Source organism: Camelus dromedarius, chromosome 5 (genome assembly GCF_036321535.1).
Source record: "Camelus dromedarius isolate mCamDro1 chromosome 5, mCamDro1.pat, whole genome shotgun sequence".
Taxonomy (NCBI): domain Eukaryota; kingdom Metazoa; phylum Chordata; class Mammalia; order Artiodactyla; family Camelidae; genus Camelus; species Camelus dromedarius.
In genome coordinates, this window is record NC_087440.1 from 46,759,848 (window position 1) to 46,775,596 (window position 15,749).

Consider the following 15,749-nt stretch of genomic DNA (forward strand, 5'->3'; position numbering starts at 1 on the left):
ATCTTTAGCTCCCTCAAGCCATTCATTTTCTCTCCCTCTCCCTCTGCGTTTCTCTCCCTGCCTCTATTTCACTTGCAAACACAAATGCGCGCGCGCACACACCCCTACCTACTTATATTTCAGATCTTACTTTAGCTCTTTTCTTTCCTAAAAATCCTTTTGTGTCACTTCAGACTGAAGCAGTTTGCACCTGGCACATGATGTCAAATCATACTACGGCAATAAAACATGCTCACAATATTTCAGCAGCTTACTGAATTGACTGTCTCCAGGAGGATGGAAATGACATCCCACCTGTTTTCATCATTGCAAGCCCAGTATAGGAGAGCATGATTTGCCACCCCAAAATGTCTCTCTGGCATGTGGATTATTTTGAGCTGAAAACAATCAAGCCCCAAAAGACTCAGGAAGAACCTCTGACCTTCCCCCTAACTGCCTAAAAGAATGTAAATTGAGGACCTGCTCCAGGAAGGGAGTTATCACCATAGATAGCTATGGTATGAACTAGGCAGGTAGACAGGGAGTAACTTAGCAAAGTCTATTAAAAGTCCTCTCTGTGTTCCATCGTCTCTGTAGGGTTCAGCAAACATTTATTTACCAAACATTTGTTTTTCCAGCTCCATGTCAATTGCCTTTTCCCTTTTGAAGTCCCAAACCACTACCCCCGATATCTTTTGCCTTTAGCTGAAGACAGTATTTAAGGTAAGGGTTTCAGCCATTTTGGCTAATTATTCAGTTTTCCTGGGCCTCTCCCACGTATAAATGATAGTAAACTTTTGTTTGGTTTTTCTCCTGCTATCTGTCTTATGGCAATTTACTTTTTAGGCCAGCCAGAAGAACCTAAAAAGGTAGAGGAAATTTTCTTCCTCCTTGACACTAGCATCTAGCAGTGACTGACATAATTGATAATTAATAAACACTCACTGAGTATTATTGAATATTAGAACCCATTTCTTGTACAGTACTTCTGAAAGTATTTTGCTAGAAACACTAATTGTTTGGGCTAGTAGTGGGTGTTAAAAAAAAGAAATGTTTGGTAGCTAATCACTGAATTTAACAATGTTCAACTTGTTTATTTACTTTAGAAGTACTCACTCAGAGCACTTAATATGAAAATGTGAACTACAGGTCATGAAAACATCATGATTTTTCCAAATGATTTTATTGCATGAACTTTTTTTCTGACAGCATTTTTCATAATGATTAATCTGTGTAGCTAACTTTTGGTCAATACTCTTCTGCAATCATTTTATTTCTCCACAGCTGGGCCAGAGGTAAGTCTTCCTGCAAGAGTTAATGGTGCCCTTTACTCTCAACATTTGTAGGTTAATGAGTGACAAAACTGTAACACTTCTATAGATCAAAGAATCATATGGAAGTTCTTTTTGCAAAACTATTTTATACTAGCTCATTAATACCCACCATCAAAAGCACATGTAGAATATAAAGGCCTATTGTCAAACGTACTAAATAAATAACCTCATTAAAATTTAACTGAGGGTGCACGTATAAGGAACAATTAGAGTTTTCATGATAAACACGCTAAGTGTTAATTGGTTCCACTGGGAGGTCTTAAGACTACAGTTTCTTTGAAACTTAAGGACTGCTGCAAAAATGCCCATATACATACAATAATAAAAATAACAAGAACAAAAAAAATTAACATAAAATACTTTATCAATCAACCATAATGAATATGAACAGCATCATTAAAGTGAACTTTGCAAGATCTACAGTCAATCATAAGGCAAATAACAATCATAGACAAGTAACAAAAAAAATTCTGAAAATGTAAATGTAAATCATCAGAATTAGTGCATTTATTGAACTTCTGGTTAGTCTCTATAAGGCTCTGGTTCAATAAATCTGAGGTAAGGAAAGCCTGGGATATATTATTAAAATTCCATAAGTAAGACATTTCCTGACTTTCTCCATTCTTAGCACCCTTAGTGCTTTGTTTTGTTTTATTCCACAGCACCCTTAGGCCAAAAGAAATACATAACCATTTGTTTATTGAGTTGTTAGGTCTAAACTACTTAATAAGTATTTGAGTCTGAAAAATTTAACAGTCATTTGAAAAAAATAATGAATACAAATTGAGATAAAAGTAATATTATTGTATCATTGTTAACTAACATCTATTATGCTCATATTTTAATATAAATTTATTTTTTGACTTTAGTATTCAATAAGTGTTCTATTTTATTTTGATACATCACCTTTACCATATTTAATAAATTTCTTTAGTACATCTTTTCTTTTTGGACTTAATTAGGAATTGCTGTTGGATTGTATAAAGTACTATTTTGCATCAATACAAGAAAGTATATTTTTCCTTTAGTTTGATTTATTCAACTGTGTGCAAGATATTTCAGTTTTGAACAGCTTTTGAATTCCATTATTTAACTTCGCTTGCTCATTGTAGTTTCCATAAGTGTGTTTTAATATGTATGAACCTGTTCATTGTCATATGTAAAATCAGTACTCTATTGCTCAGGTAAGAACAGAGTGGTGGCAAACCAGCAAGTGAAAAAACCACATAAAAAATATATGTTACTTCGGGACAGAAATAAACTGTCAAAATTTAAAAAATTTTATCCCAGATATCCTTGGATGAAAGTGTGGAAGACCTGCCTGAACATCTGTTGTGCCTTATACCAGAATACAAATAAAGATATACATGCCAAATATCAAAATATTTAAAGTCTAGATAAGGCTGACAAAAGGTTAGTATATATGATATTGGGAAATAATAAACAGATCAATGGAAGAGAATAGAGTCTAGAAATGCACCCACATAAATACAGTCAACAGATTTTGAAGGTAAAATTGAGAAACGATAGTTTTTTCAACAAATAGTAATGCAACAACAGGACATCAACATGCCAAAAACGTGAGTCCAAATACTAACCTTCCACTCTTCACAGAACTAACTCAAAATGGATCACAGACCTAAATGTAATGTGCAAAACTATGAAAATCTTAGAAGATAATAGAGGAGAAAATCTATATGACTTTGGGTTTGGCAATGACTTTTTAGATACAACAACAATGGCATAATTCAAGAAAGGAAGAATCTGTAAGCTGGACTTTAATAAAATTAAAAATTTCTGCTCTATGCAAAATATTGTCAAGACAATGAAAAGACAAGCCATAGACTGAGATAAAATATTTGCAAAATCCATATCTGATAAAGGATGGTTATCCAAAATATACAAAAATTCTTAAAACTCAACAATAAGAAAACAACCAACCCAATTAAAAAATGGGCCAAAAACCTTAACAGACATCTCACCAGAGAAGATATACAGATGGCAAGTAAGCATATGAAGAGGTGCTCCATATCATATGTCAATAGGGAAATGCAAATTAGAAGGACAATGAGATACAACTTACACATCTCTAAGAATGGCCAAATTCCAGAACACTGATAACAACAAATGCTGGAGAGGATGTGGAGCAAAAGGAACTCTCATTCACTACTAGTGAGAATACAAAATAATACAACCACTTTGAAAGACAGTTTGGCAGTTTTTTACAAAACTAAATACACTTTTATCATACAATTATTTTCCTTGGTACCTATGCAAAGTTAACAACTTATAGTCACATAAAAACCTGCACACTGATACATATAGCATTTAGTCATAATTTTCAAAACTTGGAAGCAACCAAGATGTCCTTCACTAGGATAAACTGTGGTAGATCTAGACAATGTAACATTATTCAGTACATTTTATTAAAAAAAAAAAAAGAGCTATCAAGGCATAAAAAGATATGAAGAAAACTTAAATGTATATTGCTAAGTGAAAGAAGTCAATTAGAAAAGGCTATATACTGTATGATTCCAACTATATGACATACTGGAAAGGCAAAAGTATGGAGACAGCAAAATAATCGTTAGTTGCCATGGGTTGGAGTTGGAAGGAAAGGATAGATGGAGCACAGTGGATTTTTAGGACAAGGAAACTACTATTTCTAATGCAATTGTGGATACATGTCATTATACATTTATCAAAAACTATACAATGTACAGCACCAATCCATTTAAATAAATCCTAATTTAAACTATGGGTTCTGGGTGATAATGATGTATCAATTAAAGTCTGTCAACTGTAAAAAATGTATCACTCTGGTCGGAGAAGTTGATAATAGGGAAGCTATGCATGTGTGGAAACAGGGGTTACACGGGAAATCTCTGTATCTTCCAAAAGAAAGTTAATACATGTTCCCTTTTCCCAATTCTGAAAAAGATAAATAGGCAGCCATATTAAATTTCATTTTGTAACTCCACACAGTTTTACCACCAATGTGTGGTCCCTGGCCTGTCTCCTCTTTTTACTTTTGCATTTAGTTCCATTCTGAGTATTGAGAAGCCTCATGCTTGCTGAGGCTGAGCCCAGCCTGCAGGTCCATGATTTTTACACAGCCCCACAAATTCTTGAGCCTAGGGTGTGCACACCAGTATTATAATCCATATTTGGGAGGACAGGCAAAGAAATCAGCCCCCATAGGCCCCTGAAGTGGGTTCAAGGCGATTTGGGCAGAGAATACTGATGTGTGGTATAGAAACAGGATGGATAACTCTCTTGGCCCTGTAGGATTCACACCTGAAGATGGGGTTCAGCCAATGGAGGGCCAGAGTGAAATTATCTAAAGTAAACAGCCTAGTTAAAGGACCATTCTCACTCAGGTCTAAGACCATTTCAAATGGTCCTTTTTCTGAAGCATACAGATTGGAAGTAAAGCATCATACACCAGTAGCTCTAGCTCACCCCATAACCCCCAGTCCTGTCAGTATTAGCATGATCATGCCATCCATCCAAGGTTTAAAACCACAAAGAGCAGCACCTCATCGCGGAAAAGTATCCATGGATTTCCAAACGCCAAATTCCTTCAGATAGTCAGGAAATCATATGTCGTCATTCCAGTCAGAGAGATAAACATTCTTTCCCTTTCCACTGGTCTAACAGATGCAGAGAAAACTAGCTATCTAAAACTAACTAAACTATTCATCCTATCATGGTGAGCTGTGTAGGACCGATATGTTCGGTCATATACTCCACTTAATTTCCATTTTATTCAGTCTGTGTGAGTGAACACAAACTATGGATTGTCAAATCAGACTTATACGGTATCAAGCTTCACAATAAATTCAAAGATATAAGAAGTGAAGAAGCACAGATGAAATAAAGAGAAGTCTAAGTCTCCTCAGATCACTCTCTACGGCCCACCTGCAGGTCACCGAGAGTACTGAGGATATGAAGCACGTCCACTTCATATCTACATGCTCACCTAGTTTATGTGACATTTGTCAGGGAGCCACGTGCCTTAATCCATAGATCTTGGGTTTGGTTACCCTTAGCATTCCTAAACTAAGTACATTCTACTCAAAGTATTTTATAGATGAGGACTCTCATTGAGCAAGTTACTGTCTTGAACTTCTACAAAATAGAAAGAATAAACAAAATGGAGTCTTCTTCCTTCAAAGATAATGTGGACTTTTAGGAGGTTTTTGTATGTTTGTTAATTTTTAATAATCTATGCTTTGGAACACTATAGGAGTTCAGGAGTTCATTTTCCCACAGACTGAATAAAAATTTTAAAGCTGCAAATTAATTTATAGGTAATCTTTGTTTAACATACTTTATAGATGAGGAAACTGAAGGAGGGAAGTTAACTGACTGTCACTCAACTCTGTAGTATGTGTTTTATCAACGTTTTTTATATAGTACCTAGTAACTCAAATAATTCCTGAATTTGCTATTGTGCTCTCCAAATTGCATTCTATTGCCTATTCAGTTGCTTCTAAACTCAATTCCACATTTCAGCTTTAATTAAACAGGATTTATTTCACTTAAAAACCTCTGTGCATTCAATCTGGTTATCAGTTGAATATTATAAAATTTTATGTATCATATTGAACAGTAAAAAGAGGGACAATTCTTGCTTTTAAGCAAGTGAAACTGAAGATTGATTTAACATGTTTTAAAATACTGCTTTATGTCATCTAAAATTCTCATCTCCTCTTTAATTCAAAAATGTCACAAACTGAGAACTTCCACAAAATGAAAAGATGATGCCTGATTCAAATGAAATTTAAATTAGTCAGAGAAAGAACAGTGCAATTTAGGGAAACTCTCATTAACTTGAAGTACTTATTAACTTTCTATTTCTTTTGTGTAAATACAGCAACTACAATGATGACTCATGCATTATATGCATCATCTTTCTGGTTAATTATATTCTAAAGTAATCTCTAATGACAGTGTAATAATGATACTGTATAATTATAATGTCTATTTTCAGACAACACTGCCACCTTAGAATCAAATTCTTATCCTCAAAATACCACTTTGTTGCTTTTGTTAAGCACATGAAGTAAGTGGATTCATATTTCTAAAGTTAGTTGCAATATTTGGGTAAGTGAACATGAACTTATGTTATTGGTAGGAGTTATCTTACAGAGATTTTGATAAATAGCTAAGATGAAGCACTTTGAAAATTATTCCAAAAATTGTAAAAGAAAAATATGGATATATAATCCCGTTGGATCTGGCTTTATTTTTGGGGGTTTATATTTATCAATACCTAACAAAGATTCATTTAATACCAATCAAGTGATGAGTATTACATTATGAACTGAACATCACAGAAAATCAAAGTTTTATTGTCAGGGAGCCACTGTCCCAGTGGAAGATACAGGCCAAAATTTCCAATTCATAACATAGTAGAATAATTCTAAGTATTGTTTATGTGCAGTGTCCTATGAGAGCAACTAGTATCATCTGGCAGGCAGGTATCAAGGTAAATGAGATTAATTTTTTCAAAAGAGAGCATTTTAAAATAAATCCATTGTATTAATTTGAAATAGTGTAAAATTATAAATAACTTTGGAATCTGGTTGGTAATCAAGAAATGAGATAGTAATTCAAGGAAATGTGACCTCAGAATTTCACACTGAAATTTCTATGTGAGTATCTTAATTTGTAAGTACATAACACAAGCAGCTAGGCATGGGATATTTACATGGGCTCTGCTCTATATTTTTTCTTTTAATTTATCTAAATACAATTGTCTAACAGTGGATCAATACAGAAATAATCATAATAAATGGCTTTTGGCCTTTGACTTTCATCATTTTAATAATTCTAATGTTAACATATGACAATGGTGTAAGTCACCATTTGTTTTCAGATACAGAAAAATTCCCCTATCTAAACACTAAAACTACTATAATTATTCAAAAGTTAAAAAATAATGATCTGGTAGGACTGACTCCAAGATCAATTTTGGTCCTCTAGTTTAATGTCAAAGCTTCCAAAAATTAGTTGCTCTTCTGTGAGCTCAACAATTTCTGCTTTCCTAGTGAACCTTAAAATTTGTATGGCTTTACAGTCACACTAATTGGAAATGGCGACTTAACCACCAAGGTCACACATAACAGAAATAATTGCCCAAGTTTAAAGCACATTGCTATTCCTAGTGAAACATTAACCACCTCCAACTCTAGAGAGATTGGCTTCAGCAGCAGTGCCATGAAAGTGTGCAGTGATGACTGCCTAGTGAAAACCCAGCAGTTTAATATATCTCTGTCTTTAAATACGATTTTTCACTATCACTGATGTGCTCATGCAGTCTCCTATTTAGCTGTTATTCTTTCAAATAACTGTTCAGTTTGGAGCTTTATATACTTGTGGAAATAAAATTACATAGAATTAAAATTTTAAATGCATATAATAATATGAATATACATATTCATGACTCAAGTATACGTCCCATGAATGGCAATAATGACCAATCAGAGCACTCAGAATGCTCCTAATTCTGATTTGGCCATTTGTCCATAAAAATTAAATTCACCATTTTACTGAGAGGGTATGATTTCTAATCAATTGCCCATAACTGAAATTTTTTATGAATCCACTTTTGACAGTAGAAATAATATTGAAGCAGGCATATTTTAAAATAAGTGTTAGTCTTTTTTATGGACTCAATCTCATTTCACCATTAATCATAGTTTAGGGACATTATCTAAGTCTTTAGCTTGATTTCTCAACTTTGTGTAATGTAAGTGGCCCTTTTAGCTCTGAGACCAGAAACAATTTTGTTTTATGCCTGCTCTAATTTATCACAAGCCACAAGTCATTTTTGTTATGAATTCATCACTGGATAATATTTATATCTTCAAAACTGTAGTATAATTACAAACAAAGAGTAAGATATCTTTTAGAAATCTCTCTCTCTTTTTGTAATTGTTCTTCACCTCAATAACATCAGTAGAAAACTTGTATTTTTTCCTCAAAAAAAAAAAAAAAAAGGATTTTGCTCTGTAATGCAAAGAAAACATGGAAAAACAGGAAAGTTTCTAAAAATATTTATGGCCATCTTTTCAAGTATATTACAGTGTCAATATAATTTTATTGGTCTTAAAATCCTACAATGTTTTTTAAAATATCTACTACATTAATCTCTTTCTTTTCATGCTCATCTCTACCTCCTTATTCCAGGCCCTTATCATCTTAGATCTGGAACACAGCAAGAGTCCACTGTCTCCTTAATCTTCCTACTTAAACAGTCTTATCTTCCTAAACATCTTTTTTATTTCAATTCCATGTTCAAAAACTTCTGATAACTACTGCAAGATAAAGCCCAGTTGGAATCTCTTGCCCATCCTCTCTACTGTTGGAAAAATCATAGCCTATCACTTTCCACAATGAACCTTCTTTTCCAGAGAATTTAAGATTCCTTCTCTTAACATCCACTCAAAATCCTCTCCATCTCAAAAACTTGTAAACTCTTTGATCTTAGGACGTCTAAGCTCTGCCAGCAGTGTTTTTTATAGGTTACTGATGTTCACTACATATTTGATTAGATCTCTCTACAGAACACCCAGAAGTTCCCAATCTTTCTTCATCTGATTTCAGAATATGAATTGCTCTTATGGGTATATTGCATAAACAGCATAGTCATTATGCTGCTGATGAAATGGCTAAATCACTCCTGGATGTTACCGAATTTATAAACTAGATTAAATACTTTTAAAATGTGGTCTAGTCTGTCCATTTCTCCAAACTTGACATATTATTTTTGTTTAGTTGCTTCAGAGTCAGATTTAAAGCTATCATTCAGAATATCATATATGTTTGTGTGTGTGTGTGTGTGTGTGTGTGTACACTTTATTTTTTAGAACAGTTTTAGGTTCACAGCAAAAATGAGTATCGGGTACAGAGATCTTTACAGAATAACTTTTTACAGAATATCTTCCAGCACTAATAATCTAGAAAAAGGAAAGCATCTGTTCTGTCTTGAAGCCAATCATGCTTACAGTTTTCATATAACATGAGTCTCATAGGAAAGCTCTCGCTTTACTATTCAGTAAATTGTATCAGGTATGTTAAAACACAGTTGTAGCTAAAGGATAAACTCTATCTCTTTCAATAAGAAGGCTCGTTGAAAGAAACCAATTATTATGGAGAAGCTGAAGAAAATACAAGATCCTGCTTTGAGGTATAAGATATAATATATAATGCTAATCGGAAAATCAAAGAAAAGAAAAAAGAAAAGAAATCCCAAAATAGAAGGTGCTAAGCAAGCGCTCAGAATTTGGGGCAGTATATTATGCCTGAAAAAATGATAAAATATTTTATACTAGGTATTTTTTGAATTTTAAGACCTAGGTAATTTTTTTTCACATTTTAACATCTCTGAAAATGTTAGGTGTATTATATGTTCATGATTTGTTGCTAATCAGATCCATCTTTTATTTCTTGGTAGCATATTAAATAACAGCTTGTGTTGTCATAGATTGTAACTTACATTCCATAATCTATGATAAATATAGGGAAATATTTTAAGATTTGTAGTAAAAATCTATTTTAAAACTGATATCATGATTCCATTCAGAACTAGTTCATTTCCAAACATTTAACTTAATCTTATATTATGAAACATGTATAACTTATATGATCAAAAGGAATTGTCAACAATCCATTTGAAGCACTATTCCTATATATACATATAAACTAAACATCCAGGAAACATTAACACTTGGGCATTTCTGAAGCATCTTTTAAAATATATATAGTAGTATGAGATGTGGCATTTAAATATTTTACACTTTGGTATTATAAAATATTTACACTCACACTCCCACAAATTGAAAGAATAAGGTCAGCAAAAACTGTACAAGACAAATGAGTCACTTAAAAGACTGTCTTTGGAAATAGAATAAGAGAGTTTACTCTCCCCAGGAATAAACTGATGAATTAATTCACTCCATATTTTGAAATTTAAATATAGAAATTTGGTGGAAAATATTCATCTTTTCGTTTTTAGTTTAGAGGATTATCTTTCAAAGGCACTATAACTCATTTTAAAACTCATGTTTTTACATACATAGATGATAACCATTTTGTTTTTTTATTCCACCTATTTTTATGCTAAATAGTTGAGACATATCCTCAGGTTGTTGTGAAATTTTTTTGATTATTCTATTATAGTTGTCTTTGACCTGAATGAAGACATATTTCTGAAATATCTTGGTATAACACCTCAAACAGAAAGTAAAAGTTCCATGATTTTTAATTTATTTTTACTGTATCTACTGAAAACTGTCATCAAAATTCAGTCCTATGTAATTTATATTCAAATATATTTTATATCGTAATTTTGCTAATCGTACCTTTTATAAAGAAATATGGACAGTTTACAGACAAAAAAAAATAATAGAACAATCACATATCTACTAAAAAACAAGTGAATAGCATTACTTTTGAACTCCTTCAGTGTACCTCCAAAAAGGCTTTGTTTTCCTAGGCCCAGAAATTCCTGCTATTCTGAATTTTTGCTAGTAATTTCCATGCTCCTTTTCAATACCCAAATGCATATTATCTTTTGTATTTTTTCAATCTGTGTGATTTTTTTTTCACTTTAAAAAATTATTTAAAGTTACACTTCTATATAATAACAGTAGATCAACTGTTCCTTCACGAGGTTTCTTGCTTCTCACCTACCTCTAATGGTTCGCTTACTTTCAGCCTCATCACCAAAGTGAAAAATCCACGGCTAAACGTCAAGAGGATAGATACCTAGTCTCTACAGCATGAACTACTATTCATTGCCATTGGTTTTGTTTAGCCACATAGAGTTGCGGGTGAAAATGGTTCCAGTGCAGCCTAGTACACTCTTGTCCACTGCTATAAGAATGACCTAAAACTGCAATGATGTGCAGAGTTAACATTTCTTTAATGCAAATTATGGAGAATACATATAAGTTTAGTTGGATAAAGCATGTTATAACGGAAGGAATTTCAGTGAAGACATTGGCTTCAGCTTCCCGAAAGTTAGACTCTACACAGAAGCAGTTGTATCACAGAATACAAGTTTGTATGCCAGCTGCATGTGTGTTTCTTTGTTATTTGTGTTTTCCAAGTCTATACTTCTGCTGCTGTAAAATGGAAACCATAGTGAAGAAGAGTAAAAGGGTGATTTGTCATTGTAAAGGCATGGACAGGACAATGTCCAGCACTGCTCTTGCATTTCACTACTCGCCTTCCTCACTGAATTCATCTCTTTTCATTTCCTCTTGTGCCTTTTGATAGTGACTAAGTGGGTTTTCTCCACATAATTATGTTATCAATTTTAATCATTACTTTATGATGTACTAATTAATATATCAAAAAATTGCCTAAAATTTTATTCTAAATTGTGCAGTAGCCCCTTCTTAGAGGTATGCTTTTCCTCTGAATCTTTTAGATTAGGAGTCAGTAAATGTTTTCTGTGAAGGTACAGATGTTAAGAATGTTAGGCTTTGTAAGCCATACAGTCTCGGTCCCAACTACTCAGCTCTGCCTGCGCAACACAGAAGCCACCACAGACAATATGCAAATGGATGAGAGGGGATCTGTTCTCATAAACCTTTATGAAGACTATAATTTGAATTGCATATAATTTTTATGTACTGAAATATTCTTTTTTCTTCAACTCTTTACAATTGTAAAAACAATCCTTTAGTTTATGAGCTGTGCAAAAACAGGCAGTGGGCCAGATTCTGCCCACAAACTGTAGTTAGCCAGCCTCTGTTCTAGATCTGTATTTCTCATTCCTAGATACACATTGGCACTAGGGACTAAACATATCAATTAAATCATGATCCCTATAAATAGGGTCTCCTGGGCTTTGTTATATTTTAAGAGATACCTAGGTGATTTCAGTGTTGAGATTCTAAACTATTCTAATAACAAAGTTTTTTTTTTTTTTTTTTGGATTCCTTCCCCAGTGAAGTATGTTTTTAAATCCACTGTTTGATTTTTTTCCCTTCTCTAGTCATTCTCAAATAATATATACCTAAGCTCAATTAGTATGTGTGGCCAAAGTGAAAGGGAATTACAGATGCTTTGATCATCCGTCACTCTGAGTAGGTGAATACCATTCTTAGATCTGGAGTTGGAGATCCCACTGAGGTACACATAGCGTAATCCTGTACCCTTTTTTTAATAAGATACAGTAGAGTTGCATCTCCTTCCTATTCCTCTGGTGCTCCAAGACAATGTAATATATGAAAAACTGCTGTCAGGTTTAAACTCTTACCTTCATTCTTTTTCTATCTGATACTCCCAACTGCACTTTACTCACAAAATCTAAAAAAAAAAACAAAAACATAGAACGCATCAATCAACCCTCTCACAATCCTTGCCTCTTGTTCAGGTTTAGTCTAGGATTTGCAGTCCCCATCTGGGTGGAGTGAGATCTCAGCACACTGAAGATAAGGTGGAAGCTGTCAGATGCCAAATGTCTCCAAAAGACCACTAGAAAAAAAATGCTAATCAAGCAAAGCTGTTTATTGGGCTTACAGCAGTAAGAAAGGATGCTATTTTGACTGAATCTTAGTAGTGTCTCAGAAAGGTGAAAGCACAGGAGTATACTTAAAATGATCAGATTTTGCAAAGATTTTGCACAGTGGGATAAACAACCCACACTGACCTGGCAATGAGGGAGCAATGGGAAATAAATACCTCAACATCATTCTCTCTACTTTCAACCTCCTGGTTTCATTAGCTAAAATAAACTGGAAATCAGAGTTGGCTGAATAAGTTCATTCTTGTTGGCCTCCTTCACATAGACTTCCTGGAGGAGGGTTAAGAAGGGATCTGAAAGGACAAGTAAAAGATATGCAGGACAACTTCTTCTACATGGTTCTATGTGGGCACGATGTTTTTACCTACAAACATCTTCATACACACGTCAGACCAGAAGGAAACCAACATCAGATAAATACTAGACCAGAAGGAAAGATATCACCAAAACCTTGACAGTGGCACACTGAGCAGATAAAATAACTGTGGGATGTTGGTGATAATGCTGAACTGTAGAACCAAACCTGGAACCATCTACCTACAAACTATCTGTGTGAAAATAATCCATTTCTCCTAGAAGATAACATAAAAGAAAATCTAGATGACCTTAGGTATGTCATGACTTTCAGATTCAGTTTTAAAAAGGCATGATCAATGAAAGAAATAATTGATAAACTGAACTTAATTAAAATTTCTGCTCTGTGAAAGGCAGTATCAAGAGAATGGTAAGACAAGCAACAGACTGGGATAAAATATTTGTAAAAGACATTCTGATAGAGGACTGTTACTCAAAATATGTACATTCTTTGTAAAGAAACTTTAAAACTCAATAATAAGGCAACAACCCGATTTAAAAATGGGCCCAAAACCTTAATGGATACCTCACCACGGAAGATAAACAGATGCAAACAAGCATAGGAAAAGTTGTTCCACATCAGGGGAATACAAATTAGAACAACGAGATATCAGCACACACCTATTAGAATGGCCAAAATCCAGAACACCGACAGCTCCAAGTACTGGCAAGGATTTGGAGCAACAGAAACTCTCATTCAGTGCTAGTGACAATGTAAAATGATGCAGCCATTTTGGAAGATAGTTTGGTGGTTTCTTACAAAACTAAATGTACTCTTACTATATGATCCAGCAATAATTCCCATTGGTATTCACTCAAAGGTGTCAAAAACATGTCCATACACACACACATACAAAAAAAAAAAAACCCTGCATGGCAATGTTTTATAGTAGCATTATTCATGATTGCAAAACTTGGAAGCAACCAAGAGCTCCTTTGGTAGGTGAATGGATAAATAAACTGTGGTACAGCTAGACAATGGAATATTATTCAGCACTAAAAACAAATGAGCCTTCAAGCCATGAAAAGACATGGAAGAAACAAATGCATGTTACTAAGTGAAAGAATCCAATCAGATAAGGCTGTACACCGTATGATTCCAACTATATGACATTCTAAAAAAGGTAAAACTATGAGGCTGTAAAAAGACTAGCGGCTGCCAAAGCGTTAAATGGGAGGGAGGGATGAATAGGCAGAGCACAGAGGATTTTTAAGACAGGGAAAATATTATGATACCATAATGTTAGATATATGTCATTATATGGCTGTCCAAACCCATAGAATGCACCAAGTTGAGTGAACCGTAATGTAAATCATGGACTTGGGGTGATTGTGATGTTTATTATAGATTCATCAGTGGTAATAAATGTAGTGCTTGTGTGAAGGATGTTGATAATGAGGAAGACTAAGCATGTGTGGGGCAGGGAGTAATATGGGAAATCTATACCTTCCCCTCAATTTTGCTTTGAACCTCAAAGTGCTCAAAAAAAAAAAAGTCTTAATGAAAAAAAAATCAATGTCTATGTTATATAAGCCATGACTCAGCATTTGTAGTTGAGGGTAAATTAACTAATACACTGCCTTCTGAGGCAATTACTATTGTTATTTCTATTATCCAGATTTTTTTAAAAAATGGAGCCATAGAAGGAATTGGCAACCTGACTAAGGTCACATAGCAGGTAAGAGTCAAAGCCAAACGATATCTGATTTTAGGGCCCAACTTATTAACAACATTGCTATACAGCCTCTCATTAAATATGAATATCCAAATAATGATTCACAGTTGAAAGCAGTTCAGTTATACTGGGTTTGGAATGAAGAGACATATATGCCTTTTCTTAATTTATGAACATGAACTCAGTGAGCTTCATTTCCTTATCTATGAAAGTGAGACAAATAATACCAATCATGCAGGCATGGATGTTATGTTACTTAAATAACATATTGAAAATATTTTAAAGTAGTAAAATCCCATACCAATATACAAATATTTATTAAGCTGTGTTTTTAAACTTTATACCTACCTATATCTATATATTTCTCTACTGATCAACAGATCTCTGACAATAATCAACTCTGTTTCTACATTTTAACACTACCTTTTTCTGCTGCTTTTCTACTGTTCCTTGTCTCCTCTAATTTAATGTAAGCTCTTGAAGCTGAGCATCGTGATTTCACAGTTTTCTATCCCCGTGGACTTGTGAATCATAAAGTGATACACATAATAGAAGTTCAATAAATTTTGTTGAATGAATATGAGGGTATTTCATTCTTTCTCATCAAGAATATACTTTTCCTATTATATCCCGCCAAGTAGAAGATGATGCTTATCTCCAACATAAACTAAAAATACAGTATCAACAAAAAGCAGTATGTCCCTCTACAGCTCAGGTTAGGAGCAGTTCCCTCATTTGTCATTCTTACTGAATAAAGCAAACTCACCAGAAATGTCATTTCTGAATTCACTTCAATTGGCTCAGATTTTTGGAACAGCTGAAAAGTTTGTAGTAAGAAGAAACCTGCTGGGGATCAATAAA

At 33.8% G+C, this 15,749-nt stretch overlaps 1 long non-coding RNA gene across 1 annotated transcript in view; it reads right to left on the minus strand.

Annotated features, from left to right (window-relative positions):
* The window catches only part of LOC116153535 (uncharacterized), a 795,234-nt gene that overhangs the window by 53,513 nt on the left and 725,972 nt on the right, over positions 1–15,749 (minus strand). Inside the window, exon 15 of the long non-coding RNA XR_010380957.1 lies at positions 12,592–12,641. This is a non-coding gene — a long non-coding RNA (uncharacterized LOC116153535). The remainder of the gene's footprint in view (positions 1–12,591; positions 12,642–15,749) is intronic.